Here is an 18,515-nt window from a genome sequence, read left to right as displayed (position 1 = left end):
CTGAAAAGGCGATTTGGTCGTGGTAGTGACTTCAAAAAGGACAAAACCTCTGAAAGCCAGCAAAACTTTCATTTCTTCAGCGACATTACTCCGAAGTCTGAGTAAGCGCCAGCAGAGATTCTTCTGACACTCTAAGCTAGGGGTTAAGACTAAGCAATCCAAAGGGATAATAACCATGATAGAAATACCGGAAAGAAAAATGAAACACCTTTAAATACGACTTTCAAAAGATTCTAAGAGTGGTGGACTGTACCATTTTAAAATACTTTTCAGACTAAGAAGCAGATGCAGTTTCTCCTCAAGTCTAAGTCGTTGTGTCCGTCGAATTCCTCGTTTGTGGGTAGTCAAAGTTCTTTCTTTGTGAAGTCAATGTCAAGTTCCAGAGTCTTGTGTGGGAAAACCTGTGTAGTCCAATTTCCCTCTCAAAGCTGGGATAACAAGAAGCAAGAAGGCGAAGGTGAAAAATGATGAAGTTGTGTCTCCTCAAAGGTAATGCATGGCGAGAGGAAGTTCATAAGATGGTAGATTTTCAAGTCCATCTGGCAGGCTCTCAAGCCCATCTGAAATGGCAGAGATCATCGGCAATGAAAGGAGGTTGTCGGGCAGATACAGTCTATTGTAAACCTGAAAGCTTTGTAACTTCAAATATTCATGAAATGAAAACTTTTCTAACCATTTTCCTGTGTTTTGCTCTCTTATGAATTTATCATGGAAGTAAAATCATACTAGGGGCATCTTTTATGCCCTGAGCAATCAGATCATAAAAGATATCAAGTGAGCAATAATGATTGAGATGGCTATTCTCAACAAATGCAAATAGGAGGAACTTGAACACAGTCTTTGAATTCAATTCCTCAGTCAAATTCCTCTTAGAGTCTTGCTCATCATTTCATTGAGAGTTTGCCTCATTATCCCCACGGAGCTTTTATTCACAAACGAAGTTTGTAATCAAATCAAGCATTTGGGACTAACCTGATTCTTCCTGAGAGCATCCACCCCGAGAGAAGAAACTGAATTCTTCTTGAAAGCATTCGCCCCAAGCGTATAACCCAAATTCTTCCTGAAAGTATTCGCTCCAAGCGTAGAACCAATTTCTCTTTAAAAGTATTCGCTCCAAGCGTAGAACCCAAATTCTTCCTGAAAGCATCCGCTCCAAGCGTAGAACCTAAATTCTCTTTGAACGCATTCGCTCCAAGCGTATAACCCAAATTCTTCTTAAAAGCATTCGCCCCAAGCGTATAACCCAAATTCTTCCTAAAAGCATTCGCTCCAAGCGTAGAACCAATTTCTCTTTAAAAGTATTCGTTCCAAGCGTAGAACCCAAATTCTTCCTGAAAGCATCCGCTCCAAGCGTAGAACCTATTTCTCTTTGAACGCATTCGCTCCGAGCGTATAACCCAAATTCTTCCTGAAAGCATTCGCTCCAAGCGTATGACCCAAATTCTTCCTGAAAGCATTCACTCCAAGCGTAGAACCAAAATTCTTCCTGCAAACAGTCGTTCCAAGCGTCGAACCTAATTTATTCCTGAAGGCATTCGCTCCAAGCGTAAAATCAATTTGTCTCTTTGAAAAAGCATTCGCTCTAAGCGTAAAACCAAAATTCTTCCTGAACGTAGAACTCAATTTCTCCTGAGAGTTTTCGTCCTGAACGTAAAACAAAATTTCTTCTTGAGAACATTCGCCCCGAGCGTAGAAAAAACCAAAGTCTCTTTGAGGGCATCTCTGAGAGCATTAAGAAAGTAATCAAAATTCTTTCCATTCAAGACCCCTGAGGCATCACTCCCTCCCAAAAATTTAACTTTCACAAAAATCACTTTCTTCATTCTTCTTTCTTTTCACTCAATTTTAGGCTACTCAAAATGTTCTGTCTGTTCAGCTTTGACATTCGTACGACAAGCACGCTTTGCCAAAGAGGGGCATCTGTAGACACCCCATTTTGACCGTGCCCTAAACCTTCCATGTTTGTGTAAAACCCCATCAAATGAAAGAATTAGGGTTCCAAACTTCACCCTAGGCTAGCTTATGGTCACATCTAAGTCCCCGCAAATTTTCGTCAGAATCCGAGCAGAATTGCCAAATAAGACAAGGCGAGCAATGAGCGTAGTTCAACTTCAAAAGGGGGGTGAATTATCCTGAGCGGTGTCGATCCGAATCCGAAAAGGACACGATTCGGTCTTGTGCCCATCAACTTTTCGCACAACCGCGCACCCATCAAATTTGGTAGTGCCAATATCAGCACCCCAAGTTTCCTATAAATATCAAATTCAAACGAAAAAGAGAGGAGTTTTTCATTTTCGCCCAAATTTCTTAGATCTGAGAGAGGAAGAGAAAACCAAACTGAAACCCTAACCTTTCATACCTTCTTCTCCGGTGAATCTCCGGCAAATCTCCAGCAAGATTGCTCGCTTATAATCACTCTGTGTATTGTTCAATCTGTGATTTCATTTGTTCTCTTCTTCTCAAACACTAGGTTAAACAATTTCCTTTCCAAATCCTAGATATACCTAATAGAAACCCTAACCTGGAATTTTATTTGATCAAAGCTTTAGATTCGGTTGTTTTCTTCCATTCTTAGCTATAGATGCTTTAGATCCACTCTCTAAGGCCTCAGATTCCAGAATTATGTACTCGAATTTGGCTCTTTTGGTTCAGATCTGAATTTTTTTATCAAGATTTGGAGCTAGCACATGTTCTGTTCATAAATTCCTTCATGTTCAAGCTAACTAAAGGCAAATTAACGAAGAAAGAAGCAGGCTTCTTCAAATTACAGTTGCAAATAGTTTCAATCCAAATCTCATCAGCAGTTCAGGTATTTATAAAGTAATTTTTATATTTCTAGTTAATTTTTCTTTTTAATCAGTACATGAATTGTATGAATTAGGATAAGGTGCTACAATTTTGTGTGATATCTAATGATATTATTGTGAAGAAATCTGAACTTATTGTGTTTAGTGTGATTGTGTGATTTACCTGAATTTTTGATAGGGATAATACAAAGATTTTAATTTTGTAGCATTTCTAAGTTAATAATTCATTTTTTTTAGATTTGTAAAGATAAATATAATTTTTTTTATTTAATGGTAGAAACTGAGTATAAATTTTCATTTTGAATAGTATTTCTGGTTTGATCCCTCTGAAGCTCAGAGCATGGAATTTATTCTGTTATGTTGTTTGGTGTCCAAAGTTAGGAAAGAAGAAATGGTTGATCAAGACTTGGATCTAAATGATAAGGACTCATTATTTTGGTTTACAAGAGGGTTGGATTTTTCTAAAAAAAAAATCTTGTTTCAGGTCATGTCTATTTCATACCTGTTTTGACTCAAGTGTGTGTATGTATGTGTGAACGTGTGCATATGTGTGTATGTAATCATTAAATATGTACATAAGTGTACCGAGAAGAAAAGTCCCCAACAGATCCTATTTGTTACCTTACCTATTGTTTCATTCATTTCATACCCATTTTGTCACTCTCCTTTGCTCCTTTGGCAATTTTTTTTTAGTTTATCTAGCACCCTATTTTGAACTCCACTTCAGAATCCATTTCAGTAAAAGCAATGATTCCTTTTCCCTCCTTTAATCAGTTAGGTCCTTGAAACCCAGGATTATCTCAATCCTCTTTTTTTTCTTATTCTACTGAATCTGTTTCTTCTATTCCATCTCACAATCGACCCTTTACTAGCTCCTATAATTCCAGCAGACCATAAACATGATCAGATTTGTTGATTCAACTAAGACCTATCAAGTTTTACTAGTATTCTAGACTTCCACCATCATCCTTAGGTTGAAGTAGGGGTGTAAACGAGCCGAGCCGAGCCGAGCTTTGCCAGGCTCGGCTCGGCTCGTTAAGGTCAAAGGTTAGGCTCGGGCTCGAACTAGGCTCGGCTCGGCTCGGCTCGGTCAGGCTCGGCTTGGCTCGCGAGCCGCTCGCGAGCCTTAACGAGCTTGGCTGGTTGCGTTATATTAAAAAGAAATTTGCTAGCAAACTTCTACTATTGCATTTCTCGGGCATGTGAACATCATTTTTGCAGAGATTCTCGCACATGCAAACGCCGCTAGCAAAAGCAAAAAAAGAAAAAAAGTAATCATTACGGAAAAAAAAGTGAATAGCTGAATGTGTATAGTTTTAAATGGAAAATTACCGATTGAAGTTAAAAAGTTATTACAATTACTAAAAATTTACCAACAGAAGTTCCGACGTTATGACAATTACGGAAATTACGGAAAAAAGTTATGACTTATGATAATTACGCCTCAGCTGTTTCTACTTTATTATATTTATTACTATTATTTTATACGGTTTTTATTAACGAGCTTTAACGAGCCGAGCCGAGCCGAGCCTGGCCTAAATCGGGCTCGGCTCGTTAAGCTTAACGAGCCTGGCAAGCCGGCTCGGCTCGGCTCGTTAAGGATTCGAGCCGAGCTCGAGCCGAGCTTTTTTCGAGCCGAGCTCAAGCGAGCTTACGAGCCCGAGCCAAAATTGACACCCTTAGGTTGAAGTGTAATTGGGAGAAGTGAAGATAAGAGGGGATCAAGAGGTCCAACATTGCTAAGAGAAAGTATTCCTCTTTAATATTTTTCTCATTTTTATTTGCTACAGCTTGTGTTCTCTACTGTATGTCTAAGTTAGTTCCATGAATTTTGTTTCAATGTTTACATCTTGACATGATTTAGATTCTTACATGGGCAGTTGAAAGATAGTCATATTGGCATTATCCTCATTGTCAGTTACACCAATTCCTTTCGCAAGCTATTATAGTTCTTTATAAAAAAGGATGCTTTGGTGTTTAGGTTTTAAGATATACCTATAGGCTCGTAATGAAAGAGCTAGTGTAATGTCTGGCTTTACATCGAATTTTTTTAAAAAAAAAGAAGAAAAAAAGAAAAAGGGGCTTTGAGAGGTTAATTTAGGAACTTGGCTCCATTTTAAATAGGCATATTCATGTAGTTTAATGAGCTTACCATTGTTCATAGATTTGGAAAAGCTAAGAATGTGTAATTGCAATTTGGATTCACCACGACAATGCCAACTACAGTCATGATTTATTTATTTATTTTTAAAACACACAGCTGCTGTCCCACATCTTTATGCAGTTGTAAATTGTGATTTGTAATGGTCTAAAAGCATTTAGTTACTGCCTCCAGTTTTCTGTATTCTGAAATTGTGATCTGTATTGATCTAAAAGCTCATAGCTGTTGTCCTACAGGTTCCTATACTCTATGGTTTTGATTTATGTCTGTGTAGAAATGTATAGTTGTTATTCTACAGGTTAGACTTTATTATTTTAATCACAGGAGAGTTGAATGTTTATATTTCATATGGTTCAGAGAGTTAGTGTTAGCTAAGTGTTGGTTTAATTAGACATACATTGGTTGTTTCTGGCTATAAGATAACAATAAGGTCTATTTGCTGGTTGTACTGTCAATTTTGATAATCTTACTTTTATTAGTATTATAATATGAGGAAAGTGTTGGTGAGCTTAAGCTCACCAAACTTATGGTGAGCTTAAGCGCCCAATCACATTGGGGCCTACTTTGTTAGGATGATCCAAAGCATTCATTTGAAAGGCCCTTACATAGATGGGGTGTGTACCAAAAATCAGCTCCATAGGATCATCCTAACCCATCCATTTGTGGAGGTCAAAATGGACAGACATTATTTGTCCACAAATCTGCCCATTTTTGTCCTCCACAAATGGAGGGGTTAGGATGATCCTATGGAGCTGATTTTTGGTACACACCCTATCTATGATAGGGCCTTGCAAATGAATGGTTTGGATCACCACAGAAAATGTGGGACCCATGTGATTGGGGCGCTTAAGCTCACCAACACTTTCCTCTTATAATATTCAGGGTAGAATTCTTCATGATAGCAATTGATCCATATGGTAGTATTGTTTCACATCAAATATTTTGTCCACATATCTATAGTTTTGGCACATTTTTCTACATTTGCAAGTTCACAATTTTATTTATTTAGCATTGTGCAGAACTCTTTAAATATCAGTTTTAAAAATGTTAATTCTTTACAGTAACAGAATAAGTTGCGAAGAGTGGGTTCTATGGTTATTGTTTATTGTTTGCTTTATTTTGAATTGTACAAAACTAGCCCTTTATCCCTTTCGTACAAATGGGTTTAAGTTATTTTACATAGAAATGTAAGAGCACCTAAATGACTTTATTCACTGTCTTCATGTATATGTGTTGTCCTCATTCTAATGATTTCGTATATAAAGTGACTTGAAATGATCTTTGTGCAATTCGTGAAACAAGATAGTTCATGGTGTATGATTATACCTCCTTTCTAGTGTTTTGATATGTTTGTTTACCTCTCGTAAAATAGTCAATTTTGGTTATTATTCAATGGAGTGTCAAAAAGGAAATCTAGAATCTGATCTATGTGAAGGAAAGTTACTTATCTTTTCAAAGAAACCTTCATTTTCTTAATAATCTATAAATAGGATTACTACATTTGAGTAGATCTTGTGGGTTGAGCTGTGTCAATAATAAGAAATCATGTTATTTACAATAAATCATTTCTTTCCCAGAAATTCTTCTTCATTACAGAAGGCGATGAAGGCGTTAGCCTAAGCCCACCATTAGGGGACTTGCTCAGTCCAAGTACCACTCCGCTCTTTTATTTAAGAGACTTGCCCAGTCGTTTAGAAGTGTACCATAAACATTAGGAGCCTTATCATTGCAAGGGCAATGAAAGAGTCATCTAGAGTCCACCCTTTTAGGAGACAAGCTATGTCTTGGTAGAAAGTCAAATCATTTGGAGACAGGCTTTGTCTCATCAGTGAGTCAATCCATAGGAGACTATTCAAGTCTCACAAAGTTGCAGCCCTAGGAGACTAGCTCAGTCTCATGCTAGAACATTTCACCCTGATTAGTCAGAGGCTAACTTAGCCTTTTAGATACATATCCTGATATATCATTGCAGGGGCGATGATAAGGATACTTGGAGCCCATCTCTGTGTTTAGGAGACTTGCCCAGTCTCACTAGCGCCCTTCTTCTCTCCTCTTCTTCAAGAAGACATGCTTTATCTAGATAGCACCCTCCCATATAGTTACCAGTTTAGAAAGTCTTTTCCATTAGCATAGGAGTCTATCCTTAGCTAGAGAGTCAGTCCTTCTTTCAGGAGTCAGTCTTATCATCATAGGGTTTAGGATTCAGTCCAACCTCTCGTCAAGTCATCTGATTTTTATCCACTCTTGCAAGGCATATGATGCTGTCCAACCCTTGGAGAGTCGTGATTCTGTCCAATTCCCCCGCAAAGCATAGGATACTGTCCAACCTTTGCAGGATATCAGGAGTCCGTCCTACCTTTATGATGATAGGGTTCTGTCATCTTGTGTCAAAAACAGCAAAAACACTTGAAAAACATCTAAAAAATCAAAAATCTCAAAAATCTCGAGTCATTAGGAGTAGCTAGGTGTAGACACCCCTATTTTGCTCCGCTTTAATCAACAAAGAAGTTAGTGTTTTCCTATCGGTTTTCAGTGTTTTCCCTTTCTAGGTCAGTTTCTTATATTATCTCGATCTTTTCGGTCAGTTCCACCGCATTTTCCATCTTTTCCAGCAAAGTGTTGAGAAAGAGTGTTCATGAAATTCCGAATTAGAAGAGTTTGTACGAATTTCGTGGCCTTATAATTGTGATTCAGGTTGAACAAGTGAGCCAACATAATTGTCGATTAGAAAAAGTTCAAATTTCAAGAGAGTTTTGGTCTTGTCTGAGCCCACCAATAATAAATTCTGAAAATTATTCTAGAGGAATTCGATCACTCAAGTGGGGCTCGTTCTTCATAATCATTAAATCTTATTGGAATCCGGCAAATACAAGTGGGGCCACTCACTGATCTTATTATATAGAATCACATCAAGAGTTGGATATTAGAGAGAATAAATTTGAATAGAATTAGTTCTTTTGGTGCGGTCACAAAGGTTTGGAAAATCAAAATTTTGAAGGAATAGTTGATCGGCGAGGTAGTGGGGCCCACTATACATTTAGTGTTTATCATATTAGGATGATCCGAGCCATTCCTGAAAATGATTTTGAAGCTGTGGATCGTCAAATTGATGGTTGAGATTATTCTAATTAGAATTAGTTTTGTGGCACAACCCATTTATGGGGAGCTCACCAAATGGACGGTTTAGATCATCCAATGGGAGAGACTTAGGGGGCCCACGTTATGAGTGATCCAAGCCGATCACTTGATAGCCAGTTATTTAAATGCTTCGGATCATCCCATGGAAGAGATTTTAGAGGGCGCAACCAACTTATATTTCAGCCCATCAATTGTATGGATCAAATCATCCCATAGACATGATTTAAGGGGCACATCTTCTTTATATGATGGTCCATCAATTAGGTGGTTCGGATCAGCCTATAGAATTGATTAAGTGATCGTAACTGATTTATGTTTTGGCCTAATAAAAGGAACGGCTCGGATCAGCCCATTGAAATTATTTATGAGGACACAACCTGTGTATATTGGTAATGGCCCGAACCATCCATTTGATGGGCCTAGGGGTGCAATTTGGGGTCAGGCTTTTGCTAAAAAATTGAATAAGAATCAGCCCAATCCCAACTCACTTTCAAGAAAAAAAAAAGAAACTCGATCCGAATTCCCAAAAACAGCCCTAGTTGTGCCCAGATGGATCCCATAATTAATTCGTTCAAATCCCTAAAGCAAGGTAAGCCTTCACCCGTGTGAGTGCTGCCTACACCGTAGAAAGATCCGAACCATTCAGTGATTGATGGATACACACCATGAGATGATCTGAGCCCTACATTTGATAGACCTTTCCCACCGACCTTCTCTTTCTCACATGCGATTTTGGGTGGGTCTCATTGGAGTGATTTTATTAAAAGCAAGTGGAAATCTAATATTTGAATTCCATCTTTAGAAAAGAGGTCTTTGAGCAGACATTAGAAAAAGAATTTTTGATTTCTAAAAGCATTGCAAACAACTCTATTTTAAGGTCGTTACTCTCTTGGGGGGAGGGGCAAGCATGTTATATGAAAAAAAGAAGAGGCTAATCTTGATTTTTTTTGGCAACCCATCCAAATTAAGTATTGGCATTCTTTTTTTTTTATAAAACCCAAACCTGCAGTGATACATTTTATAGCATGGCCTTCTTTATTTAGGATAAAAAATGGCAATGCTTTCTACCCAAGAAATCTCGTTGGATTTTTATCAAAGCATTCTCTTTCAATCCAGCAACTTTCGGGGGTATTTTTAGTACTTTCAGAAATTCTTTAATTATAAAAGGAAATGTGCTTTTGTGGGTTCTCTCTCTTTTTCTCATAATAGATATAATCTTATTGATATAAGAAGAGGAGGAACGGATGCTAAAAAAAAAAAAAAAAGGAATTAACGTTTGACATAAGACTCTTTCTCTGTCTCTCTTTGATAGACTCATTTTTTCTTGGAGAAATTAGTGATGATCTTTTTGGGGTGTGATTCCTCTGATCCTTCGACACAAGCCGGTCTCCTTTACTTTATTTCGAAACCAACCAATTCTTCATCACTCATAAAGAAGATAAGCAAGTCTCTCTCTCTCTCTCTCTCTCTCTCTCTCTCTCTCTCTCTCTCTCCTACCTTGGGTAACCATTCTAATCTCACCACCAATTTGGTGGAATTTCATCAAAAGATCGAGCCGCATTGGGTTTCATAAAAAGCGAGAGATGGACAACAAACATCGGAAAGAGCAATTCATCTACTTCGGCGGATTGGGTTTTCTCTGGCGTATAAAAGGGTGCGACAAAGCGTATACCTCGGATTTACGCACCCTAGAGACGAGGAGCGCGATCAACGGTAGGTTCCTCCATTCTTATAATATCAAAGGTTGAAAAGCATGCTTAGGGCCGTTTCTTCTTTGTTTTCTTCATGATTTTCATAAAAGCTACCATGCATGATCTAATATGATTTTGGTAGGTAAGTTTATTTGATTATCAATTTTGGTAAAAAAAAGAATCGTTATATGAAAAAATTGGGCGTTTGACTGATTGGGATATCTAGTGGTTTTTGAATCATTTTTACAAAGTAAGTGTTTTAAAACCAAGGGTTTTTCGTGAAGCTATGTTTTCTGAGTCTTAATGTGGTTAAAAAACCTTTTAAACAAACATTTCCAAACTTTTTCAAAACAAAAATTTCTTTCTTTGCAGTACGAATATGTCCAAGATCTATAGGAGAGTCCCTAGAAGTTAGGAGTGCCTCAGTCAGGTCAGTTGTACACATCGCCGACTGATGACTAGAATATTATTCACTATATAGCTCATCTTTTACTTTAGGATAAGCTTAGTCACACATAGGAATATGGCCCACCTGCATTAGTCCAGGATAATACTTGCATTCAGTTTAGGAGCATATAGGAAGTCATAAATTCACAATCAACTTCAACCTAATTCAATCACCTTCAATAAATTTTAATCACTAGTCCGATCTAGTTGATTGAGTCTAGTTTAGTGGGTCTAGGCACATTAGGCATTGTAGCTTAGAATAATGGCACCGAACTATGTCAATCTTGATCCCAAAAGAGGCTTGGGTACGTAGGCAGCTTGAACGATCATCCGAGTCCATATCAACCCTATGCACATTTTGTGGGGTTTTAGAGTTTTAGGATTTGAGGTCTATTGCCTATCATTATCTCTTGTGTAGGGGCATGCTAGTGTGTTTACTTCTTCGTTTAGATTGTTTCTTCATTAGTCATATCTCTTACATAGTCTTACATGTTTACACATACTTAGATGTAGTGTTATTTGCTTCATTGTTTTCATCATATGCTTAGCAGTAGTATTACTTTTCTTTATTACTTTGATCACATGTTTAGTTGTAGCATATTTATTTCTTTATTGCTTTGATTGCCTGCTCATTCACATGCTTAGCTGTAGCGTTTATCTGCTTATTATCTCCTGATTATTTGCTTAGCCGTAGTTCTTTACTTTTATCTACTCATCTTATCTTATGATATATACTCATTTACCTGCTTATTTCTTAGCTGTAGTATGCATGTGAATGTTTATCGCTTTCTTAGATGTGATGAGTTACAATTAGATGTGATGAGTTACGATTAGTGGAGACAGGTATCAGGATTAGCTGATATTGGATTGGTACTAGTCTTCTCCGCCTCCCCATGAGTGATGTGAGGTTGTTGATTCATATTCTATATATACACATTGCCTGTATATATTTTCTTTTTGAGAGGGGGAGACGGTGGACTCTAGTGTTCATTCCAATGTCGGATGATACTGATATCAACACTTCGTAGGTCATGGATATTTTTCCCTTTCTTTTGTGGATATGATTACCCATCCCCGGGTCACTCATGTTTAGATAGGTCATTCTTCTCGGGGATGTCTGTTCCCATTACATGTTTTTGCCCAAAATTCTTCAAAAATAATAAAAATGGCATAAGAGACCGAGTTTTTCCGGGCGAGTGGGGCGCCTAACACCTTCCCCACGCATAACCAGGCACAGACCTGTTCAATTCTAGTTATCCATTGCACATAGTACATATATGGGTTCCAGGCCTTAATCCTAGATGACGACTCTTCTTTTTCAGTTTCCCATCAGATCCTTGGATATGTGTGGGGACACTTACGACTTGGTTCCGAGTTTCTACTCTGAATCAAGTGGTATCACATACGCCATAGACTCATGTTGTGAGGGCACTATTTTGAAAGAGCCGCAACGGAGCTCTCTAACTCGTCTGGAGATTGAGAGGTCGCGGGGTCTCATCCCACCATCCCTCCTCGAGATCGGGTCCCACAGGCTGGCAACTCTGCTGGGGATTTCTCAATTTTGCCTAACTCTGTAAAAAAATGCCATCATTATTAATTGTGAAGAAATTTGGGCGAAAATTGCTAAAATGAGAACCTTATCGTTAGAATCCAGGGGCACTAAGTAGGTATGTAATAAAACAAGGGCACACACTCACTCTCATCCCTTGCATATTATTATTTGTTTTGTGGTTATTTTCTACTATGGATGTGGTGGATGTGAAATGATATGACCTATTCGGGGTAGTACGAGTAGGAGGGTTGCCTGGGCTATACCCGCACCCCACCAGCACCGCACCAGTAGTACACTCAGCTCCTGGACACTTCATGTGTAAAATGGACATAGTTCACTACATCGGAGGAAACTCTCGGTGTATATCGAACTATGCACCCGGCCAGGAGGACCTCAGCCTTACCCCCTCTCTATATTATTTCAAATTTTGTATGCATATAGGAACGAACATGCGTAGCTCACACATGTAAGCCTAGAATTAGGAGCCTTGTCCTATTTATAGAATAGAGTGGTTCACCATGTGTGGCTACAAATCACAGTTCTAGTACACAAACAAAGTCTTGAGTCGAGACCTTCTTAACTCCGTTAGATTAGAAGTAGGGATGGTGCCCCGGTTAGGATATTATATATGTATACCCATTTATATGTATATATTGAATATTAGATTAGGGCCTACTTCTTAGTGAGGATTCCTTATCTAATTCAATCAATTATATTTGTCGATCATTCAGATTTAGATCTGGTCATTGGCTCTTGCTTGCCATAATCATGGCCACGGTCTATCCTCTGATCAATCGATAATCAGTCTGATCCATGTTCACCTATCATTGATTTATCTACCCTTGGATCATATCGAGATCACCGATGGAAAAGTTAGCCTTGCCAATGTATACATCGAGTGCATGATTTATTGTCGAGTCCATTCTTTCTAACTCCATGTTAGGGTTAACCCCTTTTCTTATCATCCTTGTCTTATTTGATCACCAGGTGATTCATCATGTCGAACGACGTTTTGAGAAAGTGGGTTTATAGAGACACCAATTCGGTTTGGCCAAAAAATTATGGAGGACATAATGTTACCGCTTTCCACCATTTCATAAACATTGACATAGATTGGAACTTCCTCTATGCAATAGTCAAGTTTTGGGACTCAAAACACCATGTTTTTCACTTTTGGGCTCTTTTCCTCTCATGGCAAACCAACTGACCTTTATCATATTTGTCGTCGCCATGATATGGTGCTTTGTGTCTATGCTAGGTGGTTGATTATTCAGCCAACTCACTATGCTTCTCCTGTACTCCTTGATTTAGCTTATCAAATATCCTAGGGAAGCAATCCAGTTCCCACCATCCTAGTGGAGACCTTTAGGGGATTAGACAACATTATTGATCATGTTAGTACAACTTTCAAAGGTTCTCCTGTACTTCTATTTTGTCTGGCTCTGTTTGAAACTCAAATTCTTTCAACCTTTGAAAGATAAAGATTGCACTTTGCTTTAGTACGATCTATGACTTTCGTACTCGTAGTAAAGAAGAATGGATTGATTGGCTAGGATCCGTTTAAGCAGACCAAATTTCTTGGAGACACCCAGGATACCACGAGGCGGTATTCCAGACTTCTTAGAATCAGTGTGTTTCCTTTCTTGGTTTGACCCACACTTCCTTTTACATACTTGAGCGTGTCCTGCTCCAGTATCAAGCTCTTCATACTACGATATACCTTCATATACCAGTCATTCCTCCTATCAAGTGTGATGCGACAACCATTAGGGCCGTAATGAACCATTGGGAAAATAGGACGATAGAGTACTTGAATCCAAAGCGCACTCAAGTCCCAAGTGGTGTATCAAATGAGTATTTTCCATCGCTGATCCGGGAGTTGGAGGAAGATCGAAAATCTAAGAAGGCGAGATTGGAGGAGAAGAAAGTTTGAAAATTTGATTGTTGACATTTGTCATATGGCATGATGTTCAGGCCTATATTGACATGATGTTTCATCTTTACTGTTATGAGTTGTCATCTTATTTCATCTTTGTACTTCAATCTGATATCATCAATGACATCTGTTTTTATTTTCTCTTGTTTCTATTTGTACATAATATTTTATCTCAATTATCATTGATTTAATCTAGTATTTTAACTTCCAATTCAGGATTCTAAAGTTGAGCAACCATCGCTCCTAAGAAGGATACTCTATCCAAGCCTGCTTAGTCTAGACCATCTTCTGTTTCTAGACTTATTTGCCAGTTTGATTCCCCAGTCACACCCAGACTAGCTTTGCTTTTTTCACCTGTGTCACCTACTTCTCCTGAAGCGAGTCAAATGGCTGACTCAACAGATATGTTGGCAAATATACAAGAAATGATGGGAAATCTCACCCGAGAAATGGCCAGTATGAAAGAGGAGATTACTTATCTGAAAACCCAAGCCAATGATAAGGCCTCAACTTCTAGAGAGCCTGTAGCCCAACCTCCTCCGACTGTATCCCCAAATCTAAACAGGCCCACTATAGAAGTGGATTTAGATGACGAACAGTACGTTGAAGAATACTGTTTACCAAATTTGGCCAAATCGAACAAAGAGAATGAAATTTCTGAAAAACTGGAGAAGTTAGCCCAGGACATGGAAAATATCAAGTTCCAAGGGCCAAAAAAATTCTATATGTCCGAATTCATCATGTTCCCTGGGATGACCCCGCCACCGAAATTCAAAACTCCTGACTTTGACAAATATGACGGGACTGGGTGTCCCCCGGAGTCATATAAGGTGGTATATTACCCTTTCCCAGCAATACGGGCTCACACCTGAACATATGGCAAGATTATTCCCAATGTCTCTTGTGGGAGTCGCCAAGAAGTGGTTCTTGCGCTTGAAACCTGAGGAAGTAAGAACCTTAGAGGACATAGCAAACAGGTTCATCGAACAATTTTCGATGGAAGAGGGTATTGAGGTAACCAAGAGAGATCTAAAGATGTTGAAACATGGTCCGCAAAAGACCTTTACCTCTTTCATCCGCAGGTGGAGAAGAAAATTCGCACAGTTGAGCTAGAGACTCTTTGAGGAGGACCAGATCAAACTAGTAGTCAAAATTTTGTCCTCCAGTACTTCCACTTTATGGCTCCCCAGCATTATTTTGATTTCAATCATTTGATCAAAACGGGGGCAAAAACTGAAGATGCTTTGGCAAAGGGCCTGAAGGCCAGATCTTCTTCTGACATAAGAGAAGGGAAGAGACCAATGGTTGTACAGAAGAAGGTGCATAATGTGAACTATGCTGAGCCTGTAACCAAAACAGTGACAGAAGTGGGGAAACCAGCGGAAAAGAAACCTCTCAGATACTTTGACCCTCTCCCTTACCCCTTGTCTGTTGTCTTGAAAAAGCTACTGAGAAACAACAAGATAAAACTACCAGAACCTAAAGCTTTGCCTGACCCCTTGCCTAAGTACTAGAGGCAAGATCAGTATTGTGAATATCACCGCAACACAGGTCACTTGACTAAGAGATGTCTGGCTTTAAAGCGTAAAATCCAAAATATGATTGAGGAAGGAAATCTTATTGTTGAAAAGCCAAATGTTACTAGAAACCCCCTGCCAACTCTTGTTGTTCCTCCTCCTTCGACAAACACCATTTTTTTCAAAGAGCCTATTATTGATCCGTCTTCCCTTATATGCGCTGTAACATTTGATAAGCAGTATGTCCTAAGGTTTGACAATGAGGATGTTGAAAGAGTAGAAGAGAAGAAACCATATGTCCTCTCAGCAAGTGATATTGATTTTGTAGGATCGTCCTCTCAATTATACATCCTTCATTGTGAAGATGGAGAGAATAAAAACAAAACCCCTTATGTCTTAAGGACCGATGATTATGAGGGAGAAAAGGAATGCAAAATTCCGTACGTCCTAAGAATAGAAGATGATGACATGTTATTCTTGGATGATCAATGCAATGAACTACACCATGTCACACGCGGAGGGCGTGTTTTCAAGCCTGCCGAATTGTGAGCGAAAAACATTGCAGAGGCAGTGAGAGCTACAGAGAACCTAAGGTAGAGTAAACCTAACTCAGAGGAAGAAGATGATATTAAAGTTGGTGCCCTAAAACCTAGTATATTTTGCAAGTTAATCAACAAAAGTTTCTTTTCATGACAAATTATGGGTACTAAAAGTTAAATGTGTGTGATATATTACTTATCCTTAACACGTAATTGTCCTTAGGTAACAAAGTAGGAAACCCTCATGGATTCATAGATCCTGGGAGCAAGGAGATATGGGACTCCGGTTCTTTGCAGACCTTAGTAGTTCCTAATTGGGGTTCAGGTTGGACACCTCTTCTATACACAACTAGCATTTATCTTGCCTACATGCACGAGATGTGGAGTGACTTATCTCAATTACTCCGGTAGTGGACCCTAAGCAAGATAGAATGGGTACGATAATAAGATTGCGTACTGAATAGGATCACATTAGAATAACTTGTGGACATGAGATAGTTGAGCTATTCTACCAGACAGGACCCTTTACATGTCCTTTGACCTGAGGGGTCATATTGGTCTGTTGGCGAGTCTCACATTATTGTCTATCTAACCGTGATTCTCTGAGAGTCACCAAAGGGTAGTACTGGAGTATTTGACAAACCTTCGAGGTCAATAGTGATACCCAACATGGAATTCTCCACCTATTTTATACGATAACATCTAAAGTTTTGGTCAGAGCAGTACATAGAAAAATACCTGGCTAGGTGGATTTGATAAGATGTTTATCAAAAGGATTTCACAAAATAAATTTTGAAATGGTTTTAGCAAATGCATTTGCGGGCCAGCAGTGCTTGACTGGAAGGTATACCATGAGTGAGCCCAAGGGATAATTAATATCCACTCACCATAGGACTCAATTCGGTAGATGTGGACTTGGAGAAAGGACTTGCACATTTGTTATGATTAGGGGTATGATGATTTGACGGTTATCTTCAGGGTTACTTCTCGATGAAGGCCATTGACTCAATGCGATTGTAGCATTATCTACGGGGCAATAATCGCAGTGGGGCCCACTTGTGGGTTCTGTAGGCCTTTAAATCCCTGCTACAGTTATCTTCAGGGTTACTTCTTATTTCTGTTGCTGCTTGGTCGCCTATGTTTGAATAAAGTTGGGGTTATCCCATCTGCTCTTCACCAGACACCGAAGTTCATTCGTAATAATAGGGTAGTGACTGTAAAGGGTGACCCAGACTTAGAAATTGGGCAGATTTCTCAGGAGCTTATTGTCGGAAAAGCAGCGATGTTATTTTGACTGGTTTTTCATTAGAAGTGGCAATCATATCCATAGAGGAGACCATGGATGAAGAGATTCTCTTCTTGACTAGCACAAATCCTAAGGTTGTCAGAATGATTCGTAAGCAAGGATATATACCAGGTGCCGGATTGGGAAAGAATCACCAGGTATTAACCGAATGGCCTGAGATTAGAACTTTCAATGGGCTATTTCGGCTAGGGTATCAGCCAACCAGAAAGGAGATCAAAGAGATGAAACAGTACAAGTTGAAATGTGCTGAGTGCCGTCGAAGAGGTCTAGGGCTGCCAATGGGACCGACCAGTTTGACCATGAATGGACATTTCAGGAAAGAGTGAGGGGACTTCCCATTCTGTGGATTTGCCGAGCCTTGGATAAATGAGCTAACAGGGCAGAAACTTCCGGGTTTGGAAATCTTCTTTGACATGGATATGTTGGATGAACCGCTGAGCATTCAGATTGTAGGAACTTAATTAGAGGTTCATTGGGCAGATACCTTAGAGCCAAACCTTCTGAACACCATGTTCCAAACTGCGGCATTAACCGTGGCAATGATTGGCAGGACACACTGATCCTGTACCAGGCAGACTTGATCACCCCAGCTGAGGGACTCTCACAAACTAGACTTCACAAGTTATCCCCCAAGTAGTTCTTCAGTATAGTCCAAGTCTCACAAAATAGTCTGTTGTCTCTAGGTATGTGTCTATTCCTGAGTCTGATACAAAGTCTATCTCTTCTAATGATTCTTTTGATGCAGGTACTGTAGAGGTTGGGTCTACTTCCGGAGTCGATGATGAGTCCTCTTCCAGTGATGCCGAGTCCGAGGATGATTCAATTGATGAATCTGATGTCCAATTTGTACATATTTCTACTAAGTCTGTTGACACTGATGTCAACCTTTCTATTGAGTCTGTAAATACTTCTCATGAGTCCAATGTAGAGCCTGCTGTGGGCCTACTATCTACTGATGTAATCATTGATTCTTCAAATGAAATAAAGGGCTCTTCTTTGTATATTCATGTCTGTGCTTCTATTACTGATTTATGCTTCTAAATTTGATAAAATTAATAATAACAATTAAGACTCCCCCTCTGATGAGGATGCCGATGAAACTTCCCCTGAAATCAAACATACGATTAGACAGGAGGAGCGTCGAGCAACACCGCTCGAGGATGAAATTGAAACAATAAATATAAGTGATGAATCTTTGATTCAATAAATATGAATTGGCAAAACTTCATCCCCTGAGGAGCACGAATAATTGATCACCTTGCTTAGGGAGTTCAAGGAAGTTTTTGCTTGGTCTTACGATGACATGCCTGGATTGAGTGAGGACATTGTCTAGCATCGATTACCTCTAAGCCCTATCGCCAAGCCAAAGAAGCAAAACTCGGAAAATTGAAACCAGATTAGGAGTTGAAAGTCCATGATGA

General features: G+C 39.1%; 1 long non-coding RNA gene across 1 annotated transcript; it reads left to right on the top strand.

Moving 5' to 3' along the window:
- The first annotated feature begins 2,301 nt into the window (after positions 1-2,301).
- Positions 2,302-18,097, top strand: LOC143847392 (uncharacterized). Its single transcript, XR_013235036.1, has 2 exons — positions 2,302-2,809; positions 17,840-18,097. It is a non-coding gene; the product is annotated as an uncharacterized LOC143847392 (long non-coding RNA).
- Positions 18,098-18,515: the final 418 nt, after the last annotated feature.

Source organism: Tasmannia lanceolata, unplaced genomic scaffold (genome assembly GCF_043159265.1).
Source record: "Tasmannia lanceolata isolate RefF3 unplaced genomic scaffold, GAP_Taslan_0.1 ptg000015l, whole genome shotgun sequence".
Taxonomy (NCBI): domain Eukaryota; kingdom Viridiplantae; phylum Streptophyta; class Magnoliopsida; order Canellales; family Winteraceae; genus Tasmannia; species Tasmannia lanceolata.
This window is presented reverse-complemented; position numbering and strand designations above follow the sequence as displayed.